Genomic DNA, 6,753 nt, shown 5'->3' on the forward strand with positions numbered 1-6,753 from the left:
GGCATGTTTGATAACCAGTTGCTATGGCAACCAGCTACTGTGGTGCACCTGACCTACATATGTGCTGTATGTATACAAACACACATTAACCATCTGTTATCGTCGTTGCACGCGCTGGCTCATGGGGAGTTTCTCACTGGCTGTCTCATCACAAGATCATCAGAGCTTCAAGTTCAAACAGGCAAAGTGACGGGATGGATGCGCTGCTCTTGAAATCCTGCAGAGAAGCAAAGAAGTCTCAACCAATTTGAACAAATAACCGCCTCCTCCCATGTGCTTTGAACACATATTGACAGACTGCAAGTCAATATGTGATTTTAATGAGTTTTCATTTGTAAATTGTATTTTGTAGCTGGCAAAGAATCGTTATAATTTAGGATAGTACCGAGTAATATTATTAATACCATTGTTATTATTGTAATTGTGTGGTCTTGAAGATCTATATTATATCGAATCTTTCTTTTTTCAAGACCACATCATTAACTTTCATGTGTTTTTTTTACAAGCATAAATACAGAGCGTGATGAGAATAGCTAAGTGTTGTCAATAGGATTGTCAATACTCAGAGTTGGGGAAACCCCACTCTGAGGGGAAGTAGACCTACAGGTAAATTTGTTTGTTCCTTTCTGTCTGCTTTCAGTGCATGCATTTATTATAACCCTTCCACTGCAACCTTTGCTGTTAAATCCATGAATTTGTTATTTTTAACATGAATCATTTTTTAGTTGGTTTGGTTAGGATGCCAGAGCAAACTCGTGGGAGTAATGCAGCAACCCATCTGTCATGAAAAGTGCCTGGTAACTCCTATTTCGTACCAACTCATACTCTCCCATGCACTGTCAAAATCCAAACTACAGTATGTTTCCACAGTATTGGTAGTAGCTCACCCAACATAGCCCAAGGGTTATTTATACACTACACCAATCCTGTGTATTTATAAATAATATATTTTCACCCGTCAGACTGTAAATAGCTTGTGTAGAACTATCCATTATTTATTTTAGACTATTTCTAATTTAGGAAATAGAGCGAGCATGCTGATTGTTTATCAATAATTAATAAATGAGAGCGGGGGTACTGAGGTGAATCACAAGTTCAAGTGTTTGTTACGATTTATCTCAAATCGGACACTATAGCTGTCATGATCACTGAGGAGCTACAATTGTAAGCTATATTGCACTATTCAACTGATTATTTAAGTTTTAACTTAACCTTTCAAATTGTTAGACGTTAATTAACTTTCAAGAAAATACTCAGAACTCATAATCAGTTCTTATCTCTCACCTTGACCTAATTGTTTTATGGTTGGTGAAAAGCATTAAGTGTGTACTTTTGATTGCTTAATTTACTGCTGATGTTTCCTTATTTTTGAGGGGCGCTAGCCCCTCCATCAGGCTCACTGGCTGGCTAGGGGGAGGTAGTTTAGAGACCAGGATTCCTTTTAAATAAACAAATAAACCTTCATTGATCTCTCCAGGTAGGATGCTGATCATTCACATATGTTTCTTGAAGATCTGGCCATATATCCATTTTCATATTATTTGTCTAACAGTATGTTTTTAGGGGGATGTTTATTCCATTAGTTCTTAAAATGGGTCATGGGACCGCCAGGGGTTACACAGCAAATTGCAGAAAAGTAACTACTTAAGCCTTATTTCAAAAATTGCACTTGCGACACGTTGTGAGTTTATCGATTTTATTTTATTTTATATTTCACTATATAATTCCACAAGGTAGAAGGAGGTAATCCAATGAGAGAATGTATGCATACAAATGACTGTTTCTCTTTCCCCACCTATAACTGTGATATTTGGTCAAAACAAAAAGTTTTTTGTTAAGCGAGCTTGCACATCTGCTAACTTAGATTTGTGAAAAATCTTGACAGTGTCCTGATTTAGAAGGCATTTATAGAATCGGTCTCAGGTCTTTGTTTATATTTGTGTTACATTTGAGAACCTTCCACTGGTTTACTCCATAAACAAAATATACAGTACAAAAGATTGACCCCAAGCCTATTGCATAAGGTCTTAGTGACTATAGTCAGTATATGAAACACCTTCTTTTGCCTTCAATTTTTCAGATGTCCAATATCCTTCACAGAGTGCTGCGTAATTCCTGCTTTTTCTCCCAACACTTCTCTCCTCTCCTTGTTTCATTGATTCTGCCTAGACAGGGCAGGGCACTGTGGTCCCTTGTGGGGCAGCGTAATAAATCTAATTCCTGTCTACATGGAGACTCATGGGAGGGTTCTGGCCCACTTTTCACCCAGACAAATATATCCTCAAAATGGCAGAAAGTGGGACAGAAAAGGGGCATAGAGGTACAACTGATGAAGTACATGCCTAAAGCTACAAGGTTTTGCTATCCCAGTTAGGCTTTGTCTGGAGCCAAGTTTTCATTTTTAGGACAGTGATGATATGTCTAAATGTGCTTTTCCATTTCAGCCAATTGGCATTCTAATGCAAATTAAAGGAACACTTTACATCTTAGTTTTTCTTGCCATTCCTTTAGGTAGAAAATAGGTATCCCACGATAATAATAATAGTCCGGCAGCCGAGGTGGACGCTTGGGAAATTTAGCATATAGTCTTTTTTATTGGCCTAAAATATTGTCTATATACATATATTCATGAATCATCTTGCTGAATGGCACTATTGGGCAATTTTTTTAATGGTGCTCGATAGCTGAAGTTCAGGAGCAGGACCACACCTCCAATGCAGCTACCTCCACCTCCTATCAAGCCACCTCCAATCGGGTCACATTTTAACATGGGGTAATACCCCATGTTAAAATGTGACCCGATTGGAGGTGGCTTGTAACAATACCCCAGGGGTATTGTTACATTTTAACATGGGGTATTGCCACATTTTAACATGGGGTATTGTCACATTTTAACATGGGGTATTGTCACATTTTAACATGGGGTATTGCCACATTTTAACATGGGGTATTGTATTGTCACATTTTAACATGGGGTATTGTCACATTGGTATTGTCACATTTTGTCACATGCATTTTGTCCCATGCCTTATTTATATAAAATATATAGGTAACATGTTGCACACTATGGAGATGCCATTAGGTTTGCAGCGTAGTGTAACCCAGGTTTATAATTATATGTCTGTATTTGTATCTCTGTTTGTATGGTCACGGTACCATGTCTGCATCAGTACACATGCATTTGTATGGTCACGGTACCAGCTGCATCAGTTCACAGCTCATCACACCGATCACTCACTCAGTCACACCAGTTTGGAATCAGCAATCATCACCACACCCTAGTATAAAGCACAGCACTTTTGTCTCAGTCAGTGAGGTGCACATCACTGCCTGTGGCAGGTCTGTATCCCTTCTTCTACAAACATTTTGACCATTTTACGCTTCATTACAAAGCATTATATTAACACTGATACTGATGATTGGTTTTAGACCTCCAAATACACACTGGTGAACCGAACTGATGAGCTGGATGAGCTGTAGAACTTGAACTGAATCGGTGAGTTTATTGTTTGAAATGTTTTGTTGGAAGTTTAAAACTTAAAGGATTATTTGATTTGACATTTGTAAATGCTTGTTTGATTTGTATGCTTGTAGATCAGCTACTTTGATTATTTTGATAAGATATTTAATTTGGCCTTTTTGTGTTCAAAAAGCCCCCCCCCATAACTACTCCTAGCCCTGGTCCAATGCTTACAGCGAGTGTCTCTCCCTGACGCCTTGTGGAAGTACCTTCCACGGCCCACTGGTCATATTTCCACTCCCGTGCGCTGTTTTTTTAATACCAGCAAATAAACAAAACGACGTAACCACTTACCGAAATAAAGCCTGCTAGACCTTGGTAAAAGTCTATTCTCGACCCTGGGAAGCGTCTCAGGTCCCCAGTTTCTCTCTAAAATGCACTTTGTGCCATTTTAATAACGCAATGTACCCTGAATTTAACTACTGTAACGCTATCCTACACTCGCGAACCGCCAGGATCACATTACTGGCGACTCGCGGGTGTAGGATAGCGTTACCTCACTTAAATTCAGGGTACATTGCGTTATTAAAATGGCACAAAGTGCATTTTAGAGAGAAACTGGGGACCTGAGACGCTTCCCAGGGTCGAGAATAGACTTTTACCAAGGTCTAGCAGGCTTTATTTCGGTAAGTGGTTACGTCGTTTTGTTTATTTGCTGGTATTAAAAAAACAGCGCACGGGAGTGGAAATATGACCAGTGGGCCGTGGAAGGTACTTCCACAAGGCGTCAGGGAGAGACACTCGCTGTAAGCATTGGACCAGGGCTAAACTACTCCATACACTCTCAAACACTGCCTCACATTACCCCTCTGACCTCGAAATGACTTTGACTTTGGACAAACTATGTACAAGTGATTGAGTCTACTTTTGGGTTGAATTGCTCTGATTTATACCCGCATTGTTGTTTATTTTGTTTCCTTTAATAATAATATCTTGCATAATTTACAGTGTCTTGGGTTCATTATGTTTTCAATGCAAACTCCTTCCACCATACGCCTACTGACAGCAGTACTGGTCCAACATATTCTTTATCACCAAGTATATGCTACAGTAGGCTTGCATCTGTTGCCAACTGGTGAGCTGAGAAATGGGACAGGAGAACAGGGAAATGTAGCCTGTCATGCTATAAACCCTATACTTTAATATCACTGAAGCATTTTAAGGAACACAAGTGACAGCAGTGGCCTGTTTAATTTTTCTTTGCTATTCTCTAGGGCTGGTGTTGTTTGCCAGCTGCGCTTAGTCATCTTTTATCAGTGAGACGGGTATGAACAAAACTAAGCAATGTACGTGGAATAGGTATTGTGTACTGTACATTGTTGTGTACTGTACAAACTATATTATTTTAAGCTATGTCAGACACTATCTCACTCGCTGGAGAATTGCGGCTGTAGTGGAAAGTGCACTTCAGTTCAGGGGACAATAAAGTGGTACTATATTTTGAGGCAACAGTTGTATCAAACGGTAGAAGCAGTCATCAAAAATGATGTCCAAGTGTTGAGTTAGGTCGCAAAGTACAGCAGCTGTTCATAAGATGTCCAACTCTAGACTTGCTGCGCAGAATCCTATTTTGTCTACAGAGACCTAACCCACTTTAATCAAGGCTTAAATTATATGGAGGATAGGATATGCGTAATGAAAAGGAGTCGGTTTCAAGCACATGAGGGGGGAATGTTGTGCCACTTACAACAGATGAGTGCAGATGACTCAGTACTAAAGATAACTGGTATTGTGTGATAACTGTGACAGGTAGCCTAATTGTTATTATTTCATTCGTTCTACCAATCAAAAGGCCTAGCTCATGTCTCAGTATCTAGTAAGACCTGTCATACACACTCTCCTCTCTTTCTTCCTTCTCTCTCCACTGTGCCGTCAGATAATGCAATAATGCCAAACCCATTCAGGATGGGAACCCCTTTTGGGGTTCTCGTTGCTATCTACAGTATAGGCCTATAGCAACATTCGGCCTCAGTCTTAAATGGGTTAAAATGATCATAACAGTAGGATGTATTGCTCATTAGACCCTACCGGACCAAAGTGATTTTAACCAAACTAACATTGCCTTCCTTAGTTGAACCCCACACACCCTAATAACCAAGTGCGGCAGAGTGTCAATCCGCTTGTTTATTATCGAGCTGCATTCGAGCACGTCAAAACTAGCGGCTGTCAAAGCAACATAAGGCGCACATTTGCTTTTGCAAGATTGGCAGCAACTAATCCACTATTTCCAGCGTGTCACGTCCAAAATAGGACAGGCGTCTCCATCCTGTTAAAAGCATGCATAGCTTTAAGCATTAAAATGACAAGGGATACATTGCACCACGTACCTCCAAGATCAGCTACTTTAAGCCCTGCAAATTTGTAATTCAAGGCATTGAGGTATACTCTCTTCAGTGGTGTGCACAGACATTTAGAGGGGCAGGTGCTCAAGTGAAAAAGGGCACCTTGTGCAGCGCGTGGAACCGGCTGGTTGCCTTAATAGTGTGAGATTTATAGATTTTGGGGCCTAAATAATATATTAGAAGATTTTTATCAAGAATTTATCAATGTCACCATGGTGGTCCACATACTGTACACTTTATACAGTGTACAGTTTCAAAAGGGCACATTGCTGAGGGCAGGGTAGGGCACCCCCTACTGTCTATCTGTGCACGCCACTGACTCTCTAGCAGTACGTCACCCATAAGTTAAGTCACTCCACCACTTTTCATAGGGAACTGTGTACAATACATGTGCAAGAGCTGTTCAGATCTGACTGCAGCCACATATGGCGTGTTGCAATTTGGTATCATTGCGAAAGTAAACAAGTCATGTACCACATTGAATGTTGTATATAATCTTAATTAATATACTACTGTATATGGCCCGATCAAAAGTTATGGTGTGTTATTGAAGTTGAAAGGCACCGGTTGTCACTAAAATCAGTATTGTTCATCCTCCTGGGAACAAGGCAGTGCTGCGTTGCACAGCAAATGCCATTGGAATCCAACCAATATGTTTCGAGATAGGCTATCTAGTTTTGGACGGACTGACATTGCCATCCACTAGCCTACTGGGGCCAAAAATAGATCAGAAATGTAATGTCTAAACTACCTTGTTGTGGGTTCCCGAGAGCTGAATGGATATTGCATTAGCCACATATCCACAATATGCCTGGTTTAATTCCATCTGGTGAACTGTCTCTCTTCCCCCACTCAATTTCCTATCTCTTTACACTGTCCTTTAAAAATCTT

This window comes from Protomyctophum bolini (assembly GCF_963924005.1).
Source record: "Protomyctophum bolini genome assembly, chromosome: 18".
Taxonomy (NCBI): domain Eukaryota; kingdom Metazoa; phylum Chordata; class Actinopteri; order Myctophiformes; family Myctophidae; genus Protomyctophum; species Protomyctophum bolini.